Source organism: Rhinopithecus roxellana, chromosome 8 (assembly GCF_007565055.1).
Source record: "Rhinopithecus roxellana isolate Shanxi Qingling chromosome 8, ASM756505v1, whole genome shotgun sequence".
In the NCBI taxonomy this organism is placed as follows: domain Eukaryota; kingdom Metazoa; phylum Chordata; class Mammalia; order Primates; family Cercopithecidae; genus Rhinopithecus; species Rhinopithecus roxellana.
The window spans coordinates 72013596-72034725 of NC_044556.1; the positions used below are offsets into that span (position 1 = coordinate 72013596).

General features: G+C 39.5%; 1 protein-coding gene and 1 pseudogene across 2 annotated transcripts in view; both read left to right on the plus strand.

Annotated features, from left to right (window-relative positions):
• The window catches only part of KCNH1 (potassium voltage-gated channel subfamily H member 1), a 466372-nt gene that overhangs the window by 260414 nt on the left and 184828 nt on the right, over positions 1–21130 (plus strand). The window lies entirely within an intron of this gene.
• On the plus strand, positions 12113–15196 carry LOC104669510 (annotated as a pseudogene).

The window sequence follows — 21130 nt, forward strand, 5'->3', positions numbered from 1 at the left end:
ATTCCCAGTGGTGGACTTAGGTTTCCTCTGTTGCCTTGGTACCACAGTGTTGTGATGAATATCCCTGTTCATGTTTCCATGAGACCTTTGAGAGAGTTATTCTGGAATATATACAGAAGAAAGTATGGCATGTTTGCCAGATTTTCTAATATTGGTCACTTCTTATATTTCTAGGATAAATCCTGCTAGTCATAGTATCAGGATGCTTCCATCTATAAATAATAGAAATGTCTAACTTCAATTGTCTTAAACAGCAGGAAAATTTATTCTGTTACATTGTGAGATGCCCTAATGTACAGCTTCTTCAGCACTGTTTAATTCAGTGACTCGAAGACAGCATCACGTTTCTTCTGTCTTTACTGTCCTTTACCTCCACATGGGCATTGCCCTTTACCAGACTTCCAGGGCTACATGCAGCTGCTACAGTGCCCAGCAGATGTAGAAGACTTTTCTTATTTGACTCCTTTTAAAAGTGAAGAAACTTTTCCAAGAAACTTCTGTTCTCCAACCTCAGTAGACTTTCCTTTGTGCTTCATTGGCCAGAATTATGTCACATGCTCAGGGCTAAATTAATCCCCAGCCTTGAACTTAAACTATCAAAACTGAGTTAGACCAGTGACTCAAACTTGGCTGCATATTAAAATCACTGAGAAGCTTTAAGAACTGAATTATAGCCTCCCAATTCCACTTAACTGAATTATATTTACAATATTTTATCTATTTTTTTGCTACTATCTCATTGTCTATTGTAATTATTGGTCTGTTTGACTTTTTGAAATTCTTTCTTTCTTTTTTTTTTTTTTTGAGACAGAGTCTCGCTCTGTCTCCCAGGCTGAACTGCAGTGGCCAGATCTCAGCTCACTGCAAGCTTCACCTCCTGGGTTTATGCCATTCTCCTGCCTCAGCCTCCCGAGTAGCTGGGACTACAGGCGCCTGCCACCTCGCCCGGCTAGTTTTTTGTATTTTTTAGTAGAGACAGGGTTTCACCATGTTAGCCAGGATGGTCTCGATCTCCTGACCTCGTGATCCGCCCGTCTTGGCCTCCCAAAGTGCTGGGATTACAGGCTTGAGCCACTGCGACCGGCCTGAAATTCTTTAAGTCTTTTATTTTCATAAATCTCTCTATGATTATTTACTGTCAACTGTATGTGGAGTGACTTGATTCACATATTATTTTTGTGTTTTCTGTTCTTTCTATGTCTTTAAATGAGGGACATAAGGTGGGAACCCTAGGGTTGGGCCTGGCGGCTCATGCCTATAATCCCAGAACTTCGGGAGACTGAGTTAGGAGGATAGTTGAGGTCAGGAGTTCAAGACCAGCCTGGCAAACACAGTGAGACCCTCTCCATCTCTATAAAAAGTAAAAACAAACAAACAAACAAAAACAAAAAAAAACTGGGCACAATGGCATGCACCTGTAGTCCCAGCTACACGATAGTCTGAGAAGGGAGAATCACTTGAGCCCAGGAGTTAAATGCTGCAGTGAGCGATAATCACTCTACTGAACACCAGCCTGGACAACAGAGTGAGATGTCTCTAAAAAATTAATTTAAAAAATTTTTAAAAATAAAAAAAATTGGCCGGGCGCGGTGGCTCAAGCCTGTAATCCCAGAACTTTGGGAGGCCGAGACGGGCGGATCACTGGGTCAGGAGATCAAGACTATCCTGGCTAACACGGTGAAACCCCGTCTCTACTAAAAAGTACAAAAGACTAGCCGGGCGAAGTGGCGGGCACCTGTAGTCCCAGCTACTCGGGAGGCTGAGGCAGGAGAATGGCGTGAACCCGGGAGTTGGAGCTTGCAGTGAGCTGAGATCCGGCCACTGCACTCCAGCCTGGGGGACAGAGCGAGACTGTCTCAAAAAAAAAAATAAAAAAATAAAAAAATAAAAAAAATTTAAAAGAGGGAAACTCCAACTATTCAAGCACATTTCAAATCTTTGTTCATGATATGCCTTCCAATATCTCATTTTTCAAAGTCATATGGTCAAGCCTGAAAGACAAGAAGCAGGGGATTCTGTTATGTACAAGGCCATTGCAAGAGAATGGATAATATTGCTTAGGGGAAGCATGAAGTAATAGCAGTAATTTAATCTGCCACCAGTAGAAAATGAAAAATGACAGTTCAGTGGTCATGGTAGCCAAAATTGAGAAAATGGACAATTCTGTCAAAAAGCTACAGAAAGCCCAGTAGGACTTGAAAGGAATAGTAGGACTTTGAAAATAATATTTAATGTGGTTCAGAGATGATTGGTAACTTTTACAGAAAATTAAAGTATTAAGGATAAAAGCTTGATTAAAGGGAATTAAGAATAAATTGGGTAGAAGAGTCATAGAAATGAAAAACCATGTGATACGGTTTGGATCTGTGTCCCCACCCAAATCCCACGTTTAATGATAATCCCCACTATTGGTGGTGGGACCTGGTGGGAGGTGATTGAATCATGGGGGCAGAGTTCTTATGAATGGTGTAGCATCATCTGGTCAGTGCTGTTCTCATGATAGTGAGTGAGTGAGTTATCATGAGATCTGGTCATTTATAAGTGTGAAGCACCTCCCCACTCTCTCTCTTGCTCCTACTCTGCCATGTAAGACATCTTGTACCCCCTTTGTCTCCTGCCATGATTGTAAGTTTCCTGAGGACTCCCTAGAAGCTGAGCAGATGTCAGCATCATGCTTTCTGTACAGCCTGCAGAACCGTGAGACAATTAAACCTCTTTTCTTTATAAATTACCCAGTCTCAGGTATTTCTTTATAGCAATGAAAGAATGGACTAATACACTGTGTTTATGAAGAGCTGGAAAAGGGAAGAAAAGAACACACTCTTTTTTTTCGTAAAATAGGAGAAAACTGTTTAAAAGCAGAAGTGAAGGGAGATTGAAACTTCTTTGCTAGTAGCTAGGGAATAATTATAATCCTCAGGTCAGTCAGAGGGATGGTATGCAGAGTGTATGGAAAGACCATTTTAATCACCATCATTGTCATCATAGCTAACATTTATTAAGCATTTACCATGGTGCAGGCACTATATAAAATACTTAACACAGATTATCTTGCTTAATCCTTAAAAAACTTCATGAGATACACAGAATATATTTTTCCTATTCTGTAAGTATGGAAACAAACTCAGTCAGTAAATTGTCTGGGGCTATCCAGCTAATAAGTGGCAGAGCCAGTATCAGAATCTAAAGACAGCATTGTTCATCTTAAAGAAGGACGGGTTGAAGTGAAGATAATGTACCCTTCAGCCGAATGATCTCATTTCTATGATTTGTATTGGTTCTAAATAGAAAAAGGCAACTACAGTGAGAAGAATATATAAGTATCATAGAGAACCAAGGAGATTTGTTAGAAAGAGTCACTCTGTAATGAACCAGTTCTTATCTCTCTCTGTCTGGGATCTTCAACTTGACAACAGATACTGAGAAGCTAACAGGAACTAAGATTTGAGACTTAACATGTCTACTAATAAAGCATGACTAATAAGATGCTGGGACAAGGATAAGAACATTAATGAAAAGCTACCTGATTAACAGAGGCTGAAGCTGTTAGCAAAGATGGTGAGTGTATTTAAAATAGGTGAGTGAGGGCACCTGGGTGACACTGCTCACAGTAGGGGAAAAAAGAGGCTGAGAATCTCAGATGGGAGAGTACCCTGTGCTTTATTATTTCAATTCTTGTGCTGGGAAACCCAAAGTGTACTGTGTTCAGAGATATTCATTAGACCTAAATCAAGCCTTGAATATTACACATCACAGAGACAGTATTAGCAGTGGAGGTGTGGGGGTGAGGATGGAAAGAAGGACAACACTGGGTTTTTTTTTCACTGTATTAACATAGATAATATTAGTGACTTCTACTTCCAGACATGAGAGAGTGACTGGAGTTGGACTTACTCTATTACTGTAAACAACTAGAAAACCAGACAAAAATCTATAAAAACTCCTTTTGGTAATTAGTACAGTTCTGTGACTCCTCAGAGAAGGGAACAAATGACATAAGCCCTGTGATAATACCAACTTTCTGCCCGGAGATACTTTCTGGACCACAATACACACTCAAGAAGAGCATGATATCACAGAGTTGAGAAGACAAAAATTTGAATTTGAAGAGGTTGAGTGGCTGGAATGTGCTCAGTAGAGAAAACGCTGAGGATCTTTATAGAGTTCCTCTTGCAACTATAGCTCACTGCTATATGTAGGCTGAAACTGCATAAGCCAGGCAAAGAACTCCAGGTATCTGTAAGCTGAATATTTCCAGAGGCAATACAGGGCTGGTAGAAGTTTGAGTTATGACCAGCCAGGGTTTGGGGTCCTTGCTTAATATTGACGGCATTCCAAAATAAGTCACAGCTTAGTTATAGGACTAGATAAGCCCTAGAGTAAAGTCTACTTAATAAAGTTTTAATAAAGCCTAAAAATGGATCACACTGATATGTAATTAAGTTTACTGCCAGTCAGAACACAGTTCAACATCCATTAAAGAGGACAGTATTCAGCATTCAACAATATGAAGGCACAATGTCCAGCATCCAATCCAAAATTACAAGGCATGCCTAAAAGCAACAAAACGCAACAAAACAAAACACATGACCCATAACTAGGAGAAAAATCAGTTAACGGAAATAGACCTAAAATGACAGAGAAAATATACCTGACAAACAGGGTCTTTTGAACAGCTATTGTAAATATGCATGTCACTGGAGTCCCAGAAAGGATGAAAGGCAGAAAAAATTTCAACTAGTGGCTAAAAACTTTTCATATTTTGTGAAAATTATAAACTCACAGATCCAAGCAGGTCAACAACTCCAAGAAGGATAAGCACAAAATAAAATCACACCAAAGGAGTTCATGATCAAATTACTGAACAAGATTGATAAAGAGAAAATTTTAAGAGCTGACAAAAAAATTACATACAGAGGAACAAAGATAACAATACTCACATATGTCTTGTCAGAAACTTTTAAATGAGAAGAAAATGAAGTCACATCTTTAAAGAGCTGTAACGAAAACAGCAAACTGTCAACCTAGAGTTCTATATTCAATAAAAATACCATTCAAAAATAAATATGAAATGAAAACTTTTTCAGGCAAACAAAAGCTGACAGAATTATTCACCAGTGGACTTAAAATGCAAGTTCTTCAGATGCAAGGCAAATACTATCAGTGAAACTTAAATCTGTACAAATGAAGGAAGAGCATCATACATGGATAAATGCAAAGAATAAACAGCAAATCCCAAAAGGTTATATACTTTATGATTCCATATATTCAGTATTCTTGAAATGACAAAATTATAGAAGTGGAAAACAGGTTAGTGGTTGGTAGGAGTTAATGAGAAGAGGATTAAAGGAAAGTTGGAAGGAAGTAGGTGTGACTATAAAAGGGAAATGAGGAATCTTGTGATGAAATGTTGTTAAGAAGATATTTTAGTGGGGAAATGGTCTTTCAACAAATGGTTCTACAAAATTGGATGTTCATATACAAAAAATGAACTTCAACTCTTTACTCTAGATTCAAAATTGAACTCGAAATAGGTAGTATACTGAAACATAAAAATTAAAACTGTAAATCTAGAAGTTTTTCAACATTGGCATATGCAAAGATTTCTTAGGACACAAAACATTTGAAACATATAAGCAAAAAAATGATACATTGGACTTTATCAAAGGCACTATTAAGAAAGACACTGTTAAGAAAATGCAATTTTTAGCCACAGACTAAGCTGATAAAGATTTGAATCCCGAATGTATTAAAAAAACATATACAACTCAATTAAAAATAATTTTTTAAATAGGCAGAAGATTTGGACAGACACTTCACACACACACACACACACACACACACACACACACACACACACACACGTGAATGGCCAAAGGAACATGGAAAGATGCTCCATTTAATTAGTCATCAAGGAAAGGCAATTGAAAACTACAATGAGATACCCACTATGATGAATAAAATTAAAAAGACTTACATATATTGCTTGTGGGTACGTAGAATAGTATTAACATTTTGGAAATCAGCTTGGCAGTTTCTTATAAAGTTAGGCATACACTTATAAGACCTGGTGTTTCCACTTCGGTTCATTTACCAAAGAGCAATGAAAACATATGGTCACACAAAAACTTGTATATTAGTGTTCATAATAACTAAAATGAGGGAAAAATATCAAATGTCCTTAAGCAGATGAATGCAAAAACAAACTTTAGTCTATCTATATAAGGGAATACGTTCAGCAATAAAAAAGCAATGTATTAGAGATACGCGTAACACATGGTTGAATTTCAAATATATTATCCTGAGTTATAAAACAGTCCAGATCCCAAATAGTATATTGCTGTAGGGTTTAATTTATCTGGAATTATAGAAAAGGGCAAAACTTACTTAAAATGACAAAGTAGATCAATTGTTGCCTAGGGCTGGTCATTTTGGGACAGAGGGGCACAAGGGACTTTTTTTGGGGTAAAAAAATATCCTGTATCTTGAATGTGTTGGTTATATGGTGGTCACATTTGTGAAAACACATCAAACTATGAACTCAAATGGAAGTACTTTGTCACATGTAAATTATACTTCAATAAAATTGTTTTTTAGAAAGCACCGTCTAATTGCTTTTCACAGTACCTTTGGTCACATAGCCACATGTCAGGCTAAAGCAGAGGAGTATCTATGGGTGGTTTTCTATTCTTGACATTGCCCCCACTTTACTAGGAATTTGCTTTGGACATATGTGTGAGGACATATGTGTGTGTGTGTGTAAACATATATGCATATGTGTGTGGATATAAATATTGAAATAAAACTCACCTACCATACAATTTGCACAATTAAAATGTACAGTTCAGTAGTTTTAAGTATATTTATTGAGTTGTGCAACCATCACCACTATCAATTTCAGAACATTTTCATAACTCCCAAAAGAAACCCCATACCCATTTTCAGTCGCTTTCCATTTCTCCTCACATTTTGTAGGCCTAGGCAACCACTAATCTACTTTTTCTAAATCTAGATTTACCTGTTCTGGACACTTTATATAAATAGAATTGTACAATATGTGGTCTTTTGTGATTGGCTTATTTCACTTGGAATAACATTTTCAAGGTTCTAATATTTTGTAGCATTTATCAGTACTTCATTCCTTTTTATTACTGAATAATATTTTATTGTATGGCTATACCACATCTAATTCATCTGTTTATCAGTTGACAGGTATATGGGCTGTTTTCACTTTTTTGGCCGTTATGAACAATGCTCCTCTGAACGTTATTGAACATTTATGTACAAGTTTTCATATGGACATTTGTTTCCGCCTTTTTTGGGTATAGACTTAGGAGTGGAATTGCTGAGTCATCTGGTAACTCCACATATAACATCTTGAGGAACTGCTGAACTGTTTTCCAAAGCATCTGCACCACTTTACATTCTTCCAACAATTTCAGTGTTCTAATGTTTCTGCATCATCACTAACACTTGTCGTTTTGATTATGGCCATTTTAATGGGTGTAAAGTGATGTCTCATTGTGGTTTTGATTTGCATTTCCTCTATGACTAGGGATGTTGAACATCTTTTCATGTGCTTATTGGCCATTTCTATATCTTCTTTGGAGAAATGTCTATTTAGATCCTTTGCCTATTTTGGGTTATTAATATTTTCACTATTGGGTTATGAGTTTTTTATAATATATTCTGTATACAAATCTCTTATGAGGTATTTTATTTGCAAATATTTTCTGCTAGTCTGTGAGTTGCATTTTTTCTTGCTTGATGGTATCTTTTGCAGTACAAAAGTTTAGGTTTTCACATAGTCCAATTTATCTAGTTTTCTTCTGTAGACTGTACTTTTGGTGTCACAATTAAGGAGGCTTTGTCTAACTCAGGGTCATAAAGATTTGCCCCTATATTTTCATCTAAGAGTTTTAGAGCATTAGCTTTTACAATTAAGACTATAATCCATTTTGAGTTAAATTTTGTGTATGATGTGAGGTAGGGGTCCAACTTCATTCACTTGCATGCAGATATCCAGTTGTCTTAACACTATTTGTTGAAAAAGTTTTTATTCCCCCATTGAGTTGTATTGGTATATACCCATTTTTTTTTCAACTAAAGCTGATCTGTAACATACTTTTTGACTCACATTTAGCCTGGATCCATCAGCTACCTGAGATAGAGAATGACGATAAGGATCAAAATGGGAATTCACCCGTTTCATTTGATTGTGCTTTGCCCCACAATCTAGGCTAAGTTTCAAAATAAAAATGATGTATCTTAAAGAGTTGGGGGAAAAGTAAGAGAGGGGCCTTATTCCAGTTTGAAAAACAGAGGTTCTGAACTGTACCTTTCTCTCTACTTTGGAAAATGTGATTGGGGTGCAGGAGAGATTAGTAAGGTGGCCCAGTTTCCATTCTATCTGGAGATACTGTTTTTAAAAGTCTTCCCTTACATAAAATGCATTTATTAGAAAAAAATAACACTTAAGAGTTACAAAGCTTAGCTTCAGCATTGTGTGCACACTGTGAATATTTAGGCATCAAATGAACAGCTGCCTTTTTTTTTCTTTGCCACCTTATTCCTACTGCCCTAGAACCCAAGATCATTTAGTCTGACCCAAAATGTTCTCTAAAGACTATGAGCTTTGAGTTTTAATAAGTAGTTAACAGATTTAGATCTGAATTTGATAATGCTTTGGTACTTAAAAACTATATGACCTTGGTCAAGATGTCTAAACTTTTTGAGCTCAGTTTCAGGTAAAACATGGAGTAATAATAAACTACCTTGTAGTATTATTGTAAAGACTGAATTAATGAGCTGTCATATGATAATATTTGTTCCAGACATTGCACATAATATCTCTGCATTGGGAGACTATGGGAGCATATACTTAGCCTGACAAATGAAGCAGATTGTATATTCCAGAGATAGCTTTAATATTACCTTCCATTCCACATGTTCTTTTAAAAATTTGCCTTTGATACTTGTTCTCTGCCCTTGAACCTGGAAAACCTTGTGGCTATGACAGAAGTCACATTATAGTGATAGGCTAAGTCATCAAAGGTCATACAGATTCTGTGTGATTTATTTGAGACACCTGCTCTTATAACCCAGCTACCGGCCGGGCGCAGTGGCTCATGCCTGTAATCCCAGCATTTGGGAGGCTGAAGCGGGTGGATCACGAGGTCAGGAGATCGAGACCATCCTGGCTAACACGGTGAAACCCTGTCTCTACTAAAAAATACAAAAAATTAGCCAGGCATGTTGGTGGGCGCCTGTAGTCCCAACTACTTGGGAGACTGAGGCAGGAGAACAGTGTAAACCTGGGAGGCGGAGCTTGCAGTGAGCCGAGATTGCGCCACTGCACTCCAGACTGGGAGAGAGAGCAAGACTCTGTCTCAAAAAAAAGAAAAAAAAAAAAAGAAAAAAAGAAAAAGAAAGGAACCCAGCTACCATTCTGTAAAGAAACTCACACAGCCACATGGAAGGGCCATGTATAGGTGTTCCAGCTTACAGCTTCAGGTTATAGCTGACAGCGTGGGTCAACCACCAGTTATGGCTCACAGATAATTCCAATTAAGTCACCCCAGTCTTTGAATCTTTCCGGCTGAGGCTCCAGATGTCAAGAAACAGAGACAAGCCATCCTGCTGGGCCTTTTCTAAATTTCTCATGCTCAGAATCAGTGAATATAGTAAAATGCTAGTTGTCTTACACTGCTAAGGGTGAGGTGATTTGTTTTGGTACAATCAAAACCAGGATTTTCTCCATCTGCCTTGATTGTTGTTGTCCAAGTGCCTCAGTCCCTCCATAGGCATAGGATTTGGGCACTAAAGCTGCCGCCCAAACCCTTAAGGTTACCATCCATTGAGTGTTTACTGTGTGCAGTGGCAGCTGACACACGTTTTGCTTGCAATTAGTCCTCACAGCACAGGAAGCCATCTTCCTCCTCCTTTCTTTTCTCACTTCCCCACTTGTTTTGCTGAGTTGAGAGGCACTTGGTGATAATCTTTTACTACCAACTCTGTTCTTGAAGGAGCATGGTAGAGGGACCTGGAACTGCGTAGTGGACCTCAGCCCTGCAATGCCTTAGTCTCCCCTAAGCTGCTCCTCATTCCCCACATCCTCACTGCCATGGCATTGCTACCATGCCGAGGGGGTAGAGGCGGCATTCTGGGGTCACACCTGGCTCAATAGTGGAGACAGCTGCTGTGCTGTCAGGCTGAGGAAAGCCTGCCCCAGCACCATCTGCTCCATGCCATAGGCATATGAGAGCTGGGCTCAGTTAGTATCAGAGGGGATCCAGCCAAACCCTCTGCATGTTTCTTGTAAATTAGCTCTACCCTTAGCAGTGGACTCATGAGGCTCTCTGGAATGTGCTATTCCATCCTGCACTGATCCAGTTGGCACCTGCCATGGCACCTCTAGTTAGCAAGTTTTCTAATTGCCCTCTCCTGAGAAGGGTGCATGTGCTTGTATGATCAGGAGCCCCAGAAACTACCACTTGAGGCCTTTCTACATGACAGGGGAGAGGTCAGGGTTGACAGAGTTCAAAAGTACTTCACTTGGAGCACCTAATGCTCTGGAACAGAGGGTGAACAAGTTAAGCATAGAGACCTGCATCAAGAAGGAAGGACACAGTTCTGGCTGCAGCCTTTCATGAGGGAACACTGGCAAGGCACAGCTCCTGTGGGCCTCAGCACCTGACTTTCCCTGCTTTCCTAATAAGAGCTGTGAAGAGGAGGGTTGAGGAATAAAATGTAATGCCAGTAATGGAGGTACCATTCAGATCTCACACATAGACATGGAAACATTACTTAAAATCTGTCATCTGTAACTTAACTGGAAATGGCATTTACTATTATCAAGTGGGAAAGCGGTTTTGACTAAACTGGTCACCAGCTCAGAAACCTCTGGTGACTACATGTTGCCCAAAGTACTGATGCTGGAGTTTTATATGGTGTCGAGTGTACTTCAGTCATCTTCTCAGATTGCAGCCTGCTAGTAATCCTGTACTCAAGAGCTAGTAATGTGATTTTGGATAAGGCCTTTTCTGGGTCTGCACTTTGTCTTTTGTAAAATGAAGAGCCTAACTTAGATGGTCTTGAAGTTTTCAGAGCTAAAAGTAATCTTAGATTCTATCCTCCTTCACCTCCTAGTGCCGAACACTCTGCTGGGTAATGAGCATGTGCTTGATGGGTGCATTGATAGGCTCACCAGGTAAAGCAGACCAAGACTTTCTGCTCCTTATCATCCCTAAACTTAAAATGTCTCCTTTTGGAAGCTCTTCGTGGATTCAAGGAAGTTCTCTTAGCCATTCCTTTTTTTCATAGGGGATAAGTGATGCTCCTTTCTTCCTGAACCTTCTAACACAAATCATCAAAGCCTAACTTAACATGCATGCCCTGAAGTCCCTTCTCTTACCTTCTAGGACAGGGCAAATCACAGTTAGTATTTGGTTTTCCTGCCATACAGTTCACTGGCTTCAGGGAATCTGTGGGGAAGAAGGGGACACTCCTATTGGTTTGTACATTTTTGAGATTCAGCCAAACAATAGTGAGCTAAGACTTCCTTAAGCTGAGATAAGGGCCTTTGCTCCATTTCCTGAACATTTCTCTAATGTTGCCCTTTCCACAAGAGCAGGAACTGGGTCTTATTTCTATTTGTCCAGCATCTAGCACAGTAACTCTTAAGTGGATGCTCACAAATACTTATTTTGAGCAAAGCAAAAAGGAATTGTTTTTCATTCCTGCCTCTAACTGTTGAAAATATTGGCCACGCATGGTGACTCAGGCTTGTAAATCCAGCACTTTGGGAGGCTGAGGGAGGATGATTGCTTGAGACCAGGAGTTCGAGACAAGCCCGGGCAACTTAGTGAGACCCTATCTCTGCAACAACACAAAATCAGCTTGGCATGGTAGCATGAGCCTGCAGTCCCAGCTACTTGGGAGGCTGAGGTGGGAGGATCACTTGAGCCCAGGAGTTCAAAGTTGCAGCGAGTTAAGATTGCACCACTGCCCTTTTGCGCCAGTTGCTGCTGCGACAGGTCCATGTGTGCAGTGAGTAGCACTATTCCTGGCCCAATAGCACCCAAGCCCCAGGTTTGACTGCATCTGTGCTGCGATGGACCCCAACACCATTATCGAGGCCCTGCAGGGCACCATGGACCCAGCCCTGTGAGAGACCTTGGAGCACCAGCTCAGTGAAACACACAAGTCTCTGAATTTTGTCTCACTGCTGCTCCAGATTACTGTTGGAACAACTGGATTTACCTGTGAGACAGGCAGGTGTTATCTATTTGAAAAATATAACACAGTATTGGCCTGGTCGAGAAACAGCACAAGGGTATATATCCCCTTATACTATTCCAGAAGAAGACTGCCATTGTATTTGAGAAAATATTGTAGAAGCCATTATCCATTCTCCTGGGCTCATCAGGGTACAGGTTACTACATGCATTTATCACATCATCAAAAATGATTATCCAAGCTGCTGGACAGCCATTGTGGACAAAATTGGCTTTTATCTTCAGTACGATAACAGTGCTTGCTGGCTAGGAATTCTTCTTTGCCTTTATCAGCTTGGAAAAATTATGAGTATAAAAAACTAGAGGAGTGGAGTCCATTAGTAGCAGCAATGCAGCATTTTCTGCCAGTTCTGAAGGATCATTTCATCCAGCTTCTTTCTGACCAGTCTGATCAGTCTGTCATCATCCAGAAACAAATATTCAAGATCTTCTATGCTCTTATTCAGCATATAGTACCACTGGAACTGACAAACCAACAGAACCTGACAGAATGGATAGAAATTTTGAAGACTGAAACACTTCGAATTGAAGAAGACGATCGACCTGAGTTACCATAGTGAAAATGCAAGAAGTGGGCCTTACATATTTTAGCAAGACTTTTTGAAAGATATGGAAGCCCTGGTAATGTTTCCTAGGAGTATAGTGAGTTGGCTGAAGTATTTCTGAAGGCATTTGTTGTTGGTGTCCAGCAAGTTTTATTAAAGGTGTTATAACAATACAAGGAGAAGCAATATATCGTTCCTCAAGTTTTACAACTGACATTAAATTCTATTAATCAAGGAGTTTCTCATGCTCTCACCTGGAAGAATCTGAAACCCCATATACAAGGCATTATCCAAGATGTTATTTTTCCATTGATGTGTTATACAGATGCTGATGAGGAACTTTGGGAAGAAGACCCTTACGAATATATATGCATGAAGTTTGATGTGTTTGAAGATTTCATTTCTTTTACCACTGCTGCCCAGAAGCTTTTGTTTACAGCCCGTAGTAAGAGGAAACAGGTACTTCAAAAGACTATGGGATTTTGTTACCAGATTCTTACAGAACCATATGCTGACCTTTGAAAAACAGATGGAGCCCTGCATATGATTGGGTCTTGAGCTGACATACTTCTGAAGAAGAAGATCTATAAAGATCAGATGGAATACATGTTGCAGAATCACGTATTCTTTCTCTTCAGCAGTGAACTAGGCTACATGAGAGCAAGGGCTTGCTGGGTGCTTCACTAGTTTTGTGAAGTAAAGTTCAAAAGTGATCAGAACCTTCAGACAGCTTTAGAGCTAACAAGAAGATGTCTGATTGATGATAGAGACATGTCTGTGGAAGTGGGAGCTGACATTGTCTTTCAAGTATTGATCAGCAATCAAGAAAAATTTAAAGAATATATCACACCATTCATCAGACCTGTAATGCAGGCTCTTCTTCATATTATAAGAGAAACAGAAAATTATGACCTTACCAATGTAATTCGGAAAATGATCTGTGAAAATAGCGAAGTTACTCTTATTGCAGTAGAAATGACACAACATTTGGCAATGACATTTAGCCAAGTAATCTAGATGGGGCCTGATAAAGAAGGTAGTGATGACAAAGCAGTTACTGCTGTGGGAATTCTGAATACAGCTGACACACTTCTTAGTTGTAGTTGAAGATCATAAAGAGATAACCCAACAGCTTGAGGGAATCTGCTTACAGGTCATTGGTACTGTTTTACAACAGCATGTCTCAGAATCTTATGAGGAGATATTCTCTTTAGTGTGTAGCCTGACATGTCAACAAGTGTCTCCACAAATGTGGCAGCTACTGCCCCTTGTATTTGAAGTCTTTCAGCAAGATGGCTTTGATTACTTTACAGATATGATGCCGCTCCTTTGTAATTATGTAACAGTTCTTAGCAAGACACTTCTGTCTGATACCAAGTATCTTGAAATGATATACAGTATGTGCAAAAAGGTTCTTACAGGAGTTGCAGGAGAAGATGCAGAGTGTCAAGCGGCAAAATTGTTAGAGGTCATCATTTCTGCAGTGCAAAGGGCGTGACATTGACCAGTGCATTCCCTTATTCGTGCAAGCAGCCTTAGAAAGACTGACGAGAGGTTAAGACAAGTGAACTTTGAACTATATGTCTGCAAGTTGCAATTGCAACTTTGCATTATAATGCATACCTATTACTCAATACCTTAGAAAATCTTCACTTCCCAAATAATGTTGAACCAGTTACAAATAATTTTATTAGATAGTGGCTTAATGATGTTGACTGTGTCTTGAGGCTTCATGACAGAAATATGTGTGCTCTCAGTCTCTGTGCTCTTATTGATATGGAACAGACACCCCAAGGTTTGAATCAGGTTTCTGGACAGATTTTGCCAGCTTTTATCCTTTTATTTAATGGATTGAGAAGAGCATATGCCTGCCATGCTCTTTTGTCCAAGAATGACAGTGATGAGGATGAAGCTGAAGATGATGATGAAACCGAGGAACTGGGGAGTGATGAAGATGATATTGATAAAGATGGGAAAGAATATTTGGAGATTCTGACTAAGCAGGCAGGTGAGGATGGAGATGATGAGAATTGGGAAGAAGATGATGCTGAAGAGACTGCTCAGGAAGGCTATTCCACAGTCACTGATGATGAAGATAACCCTGTTGTTGAATATCAGATATTTAAAGCTATCTTTCAGACTATTCAAAAATCATAATCCTGTGTGGTATCAGTCTCAGACTCATGGTCTTAATGAAGAACAAAGACAATAGTTACAGATGTAGCAACTCTGGCCGATCAAAGAAGAGCAGACCATGAATCCAAAATGATTGAGACACACAGAGGATACAAAATCAGTGCTCCAGTTGTGCCAAATTCTTTCAATTTTGGAGGCCCAGCACCAGGGATGAATTGATTTATCTCTCTTTCCTACTGTGTGATTGTAGTGAAGAGCTTGTGTTCCTCCTAGTAGTGGTTCCAGAACTGGTTCACGTTATCTATTCTAAACTAATGATCAATAGATGGACAGAAAAAAAATCACAACAATAATCCCTGGAGATAGGAGCTGACCATGCAACCTGGCACTGGAAAAGAAACCGGCGGGATTTTGGGGGTGGGGAGGATTGGAGGTACCTTAGGGGGTGTATTTTCTTTATTTTTTGAAGAAAGTAAGATCTTGACTCTGAAGCTTCAAAGTGACGCTGTGGAAATCTGACACAAGAGGGGATGTCATGAAGGCAACTTTTCTTTTTCTACGGAAAAAATAGGCATGGGCTACTTAAAATGTCTCATTTACAGTATAAAACTCAAAGGTAGATATAATTTTTAAACCTGTGAGAATTTGTCCAATTTCTGTCTCTTCCTCACCATTGGGTATCTATTCTTTATATGTAAATAAGATAAGGTAATTTGATAGCCTTATTCAATCTTCATCATTTTTATTCATCGTTGTTCCTATGTAGATTATTGGACATTTATTGTAACACTACATAACTGATTATAAAACTCTATAAATGAGTTAGCACTTTCATATTGAAACAAGCCTGCTAGCCTATGTATAAAACAGCAAAAAGTTTGCTGTTTATAAAAAGATGTAATGGGGTGGGGGGCAAGGGTAATTCCAAGTTATTGATTTAAAAATGAACTAGCAATTTTGTACCTGGTGACTTTGTGGTCCACTCACTTCTGATGGGGACTTGAATTCAGTATGTAAAAATGGGTTGGTGGTATTTCATTGCTGCTAAAAATGACAACTCCCTCTGTGTCCTGTTTTTCTTAAAGCTGTCAGTGTAGAAGTAGGTATTTAAATACCAGACTTTACTGTAAAAAATAAGAAAGGTGGTATCTAGAGCATGTTAATTGGATATGAAGTTCTACTGTTAAAGAGTTGATCTAAGAGTATAGCTAAACATCTATATGTACAATCTATTAAAAGAACTTAATTCAGCTATTATGTCTTGATTTGATTGCAGTTTTAAAACAACATAACAATTTATAACAATTATAACAATTTTTTCCTCATTGGCCTGTTTTTAATCCTATACCTAGAAAGAGTACAAAATGCACACTTCAAAAATTGATATTTAACACTTACCCACTCCCCGTTCCCCATCTCCTCTACCCCTCTTGTTGATTGTGGTATCTGATCTTAACTACATAGGCTGAAGGCATGTGGTTCCCTCCAAAAACACTACTGATACCACTGCAAAAACAAGCCAGCAAAAAGAGAGTGGAGAGAAGTTGGCTTGCTTCCCTTTCTTCCTAACTGCATGTTGAAAAATAAGCCTTTATTGATCTTAAACATCTGTCAGATGAGTCATCATTGGGTTATTTTTATATACATGTATACACAAAATATTTCAAATTGAAAGCAACATCTTAATGGATTCAAAACTATCACAAGCTGTTGTCTAAAACAGATTAGAAAATTTATAACTGTAAAAACAAATGTACATACTGATATTTAAAATGCATAATTAAGAAAAAAAAAGATTGCAACACTGCACTTTGTCTCAGCCATGTGGACAAATCACCCATTTGGGCACATTTTCACCCTGACTTCTTTCTGTTCAAGCCTTTACAGTAACCACCAGACAGTCCCCCCTCACCCCCACCCCCATGAGAAAACTTCTGTTGTTGCCTGGGAAACAGAATAAGACCTGTCTCAAAAAGAAAAGATAATTCAAAGGTCCGGCCTTACGCATAAACAAAATAGACATCTGTCCCCATGACTCATGATGTGAGTTTTAGAGTGCCTATAAGGCCTCGGGCTCCCATATTTATTATCTGCTTCTGTAGGATCAAGCTCCCAGATATTTGAAATTCCTTTAACAAGGGTAAAGTCTTCATTATATAAAGCACTAAATGTGTGGTTGCTGCTGTGAACAGTAACCTATTGACCTGTATGTGCTCTAAGCCAGTGCTTCTCAGATTTTAATGTGCATACAGATCACCTGAGGGTCTTGTTAACATGCAGATTCTAACACAGTAGGCGTGGGGTAGGCTCATGGCTTTGTATTTCTCACAAGCCCCCAGGAAGGCTCTAAGCTAGAGCATCTCAACTGAGAGTGCATCCAACTTATCCATGATGCTATTAAAAAGTTTAGATTCAAGACCTCCATTATAGGCCTACTAAATGAGCACCTCCAGAGTAAACACCAGGCATGAGTATATATATATATATATATATATATATATATGTAAATATATTCTTCATACATTTATATATATAAAAATAAATATATTATTGATACATTTATAGATATATAATAAATATATTCTCGATACATATATAGTGGGTTTAATGCTCATTTGAAGGGCAAAGAGCAACTGATGTTTAAGTTTCTTCCAGGGGCTGTTTCTGGCTCTTTTGACATCATGTGAGTGGGGATTATTCCAGGCAGGCTCTGGTTTGGGAGTGCTACATGAAACATCCCTTCCAGCAAATTTCTCTAAAGAGTGGTTGGTACTTATCTTGAGTTCAGTGAAAACTGTGGTCTCTAGCTAAATATGGAAAACAGAGTTTTTAGATGGCAGCTGCCCAAAGGGTTTGTAACTCTTTTTCTATAACAAGCTCAGTTGAGAACTTGAGATTTTCTAAGGAGGAACATTTGAAAGGGTCTTGGTGATGGAGGCAAAGTAACATGTACAGCCAGAAGCAGATGACTCCACAATGCCTGCATCATTGCTTGGGGCAGGAGACCACCTGCTAGCCAGGTGGCATATTAAGATTAAGAATAAGCTAATTGCCTACTTTTTTAATGCTTGTGAATTATTGTTTGCAAATAAATGAGCCACCCAGGTACAGCTCAAGTACTTGCAGGTGGAATGAATCACTGCAGGGAGAAAGTACTAAGGGGAAAAGTGGGTTATATTAATAGCAATGTCCAGCCCCCTTGACTATGTGTGAAGCCATCACAGCACTCCCAGCTGAGTCGTGACACTCTGCTATAGAAAGGCAGCAGGTGAGTGGGGAGGGCAGGTGACCCCAAATAACACATGAGCCTACTGAGACTGGGCTTCGCTCTCCATGGTGCTAGCAGAGCAACTTTGCACTCTCTAGCTCAGTCTATATTCTGGATACACTTACCTGCTCTATGTTTTATGTTTAGTTCCAGGCCTAAAGAAGGAGAATATGGTCAAGGCCACATCCTAAAAATCAACAGACATCTGCAGCCTGGACTTCTCTTTTCTCCCCAGGTGGTCCCTGTAGCCATGGCCACAATGCCTACACCTTTGATGGAGCTATTGGCCACCAGAGTGGGTGGAATATTATTTGGGAACAGGGGAAATCAACTTTGCTTAGAAGCTTACAGTCAATAGTAAGGGATTTAAGAAAGGCTGGGGTTGTGTCTCTTGTCTTTTAAATTCTTTGCTTAGAAAATTGTGTGAGAGAGTATTTTAATCCCCCTTCTGCAGTATCCCCCTCTCTGATTGTGGTTTCTTCTTCTGGCTGGCAATGAGTGTTTTTGCCTGTAACTAGTGATGTCTCTGTCCTGGGGTATGTTTACTTGTTCTGAAGTGGATAAAACTTTAGCTGATGCTCTTGGGAGGAAACTTCCAGAACTTTCTCACATTCATGCCATTACCCTCCTTCATCACTAAACATTTGTATGCAGAGGATATCAGGTTAAAATGAATAAAAAGAAATTGCAAAGGATAGGCTAAGAGGTGAGCCCCAGACACTTATCATCAGCTAAACATCTATTGTCTGAATTATTACTTCCCAGCCCAGGGGCTGTCATGATGCTCAAGCCAGAGCTAAGGTCAATTGTCTGGTTTTCTGTATCTATACTTGTATGAGATCTCCGTGGTGCTAGCAGAACATTTGCGTTCTCTGGCTAAATCTGTGTTCTTCATACACTTACTTGCTCCGTTTTATGTTTAGTTCTCAGCCTGTAGGAGGAGAATACGGTCAAGACCACATCCTAAAAATCGACAGACACCTGGAATCTAGACTTCTCCCTTCTCCTCAGGTGGTCACTGTGACCATGGCCACAATGTCCACACCATTGATGGGCCAGCCCCAGGTGGATGATGCCCTTGGTTGTAACTGGTGGACAGCTACCACTTTCCAGCCTGGTCTCCAGACCTTTCAGACATAAGTTCTGCCACATTTCTTAATCTGCTCTTCAGAGATGCTCCCAAAGCTGCCATGGGTAAAAGTTGGCTCTGTAGATCCAGGTTTTGGGAGCCTGTGCCTTTGGTTGTAGATTTTCCAGGTACCTTTCTCTATTTTCTTATTTTTGACCATACTGGAATTAGGCTTTGATTATTCATCCCTTTTCTTGGACTAGCTGAATTAATCTGAAGCAATTTGGTCTCTGAGTCCCAGTTTCCTCATTTATACGTTGAGGGGATAACCCTTCTATTTTTGTTATTCTGTGAAATGAGATACTTGATAATATATTGAGATTGGGAGGAGGAATACATTATTGTATAAAACAAGATTTGTGGATTTTAAGTTAATGGGTAAATTCCAAATATAAAGGCTCCTTTTCTCTAAATTGATCATTTGCTGAATTTTTCCTGCTTAACATTGCATTATAAATATTAGGGGAAGAATGTTTCTGGAATAACATGATTTTTGGCCCTCTTTTATTTCATTTATGTGATAAAACTCATTGAGATAAACACATTATGCCAGTAGATAAGACTTTGGTTTCTTTTTTTTTTTTTTTTTTTTTTTTTTGGCTTAGATAAATGCTTTTACTGCTAGGGGTATTAAAATGTCACCTGATTTGGAGTCATCAGTCTTCTAGAAGAAGATTTGAAAATGCTTAACAAATAATTCACAAGAGGCAGAATATAACTGGGCTGACTTGAACCAGGACGGTTTGGGTCTGTAGGCAGAATTTAGACAAAGGTATTGATCAGAAAGACAGGACTAACAATGGATCCATTTGACAAGAAAGATGCAAACCAGGGACCTGGCAAGATCTGATAAATCTTCCAAGGATTGTGTTTCTCTGACCGTGGGCTAGGGGCAGTTGTGGCTTTTGAAGCTCCTAAAGGTAAATGCTTCTCTGGTTAGTTGCACCCAGTCAGGCTGGGCCTGGGCTCTGTAGAGTGCCCTTGTCCCTGGGGAGGAATGCACTTGCCCACCAGGAGCCCTGGGTCCTCCTGTAGGAGGACCCAAATCCCTCCTCCCTGGGGGATTTGAGGTCCATTGCAAAGGTTCTGGCACTGTTGAGTCAGCAGGGTTGGCCTCCCGTGACAAGCTCCAGCTCTCTCTGTTTATCATCTGCCTCAGTGGCCAAGCCTCTGGGGAGCAGTCCTGGCTGCAAGGACTTTGCTGCATCTCAAACTTGTGCCACCTTCCAAACCTGGCTTTCTGTTATTTTGTGCCTACTATGCTCCATACTGTGGGTAAGGGGCTTTAGATGTGATCCCTTTTAAGCCACAGAGACCCTGTCAGGTAGGTGTTATCTCTGCTTGACAGAAAAAGAAACTGAGACTCAAAAAGGAACAAAAGTTTACATGGCCAGTAAGTGGTAAAGCTGGGGGTTGAATCCAGCTCTGTCTCACTCCAAATCTCTTGCACTTTTTTACCATAGCTGCCAAACATTATCTTGGAAAAATGAACATTTTAGTGGTTTTTCAGTGGAGCTTTTCAGTGGCCTTGTATTCATGCTTGGTTTCCACTGGAAAAGCTAGCACATGATGGAAATGTTGGAACTAGGGAAAGAATAGAAGACAGGGGCCCCAAAAGAGGACATACCACTCAGATAAGATGTGATGCGAAACCCATCTTTTGAGCATGAACAGATGGCATAATTGTGCCCAGAATTTCCACATTGCCTTTGGCTGTATGGGTCTTTTTAATGGGATATCTAAGAAATTATAACAT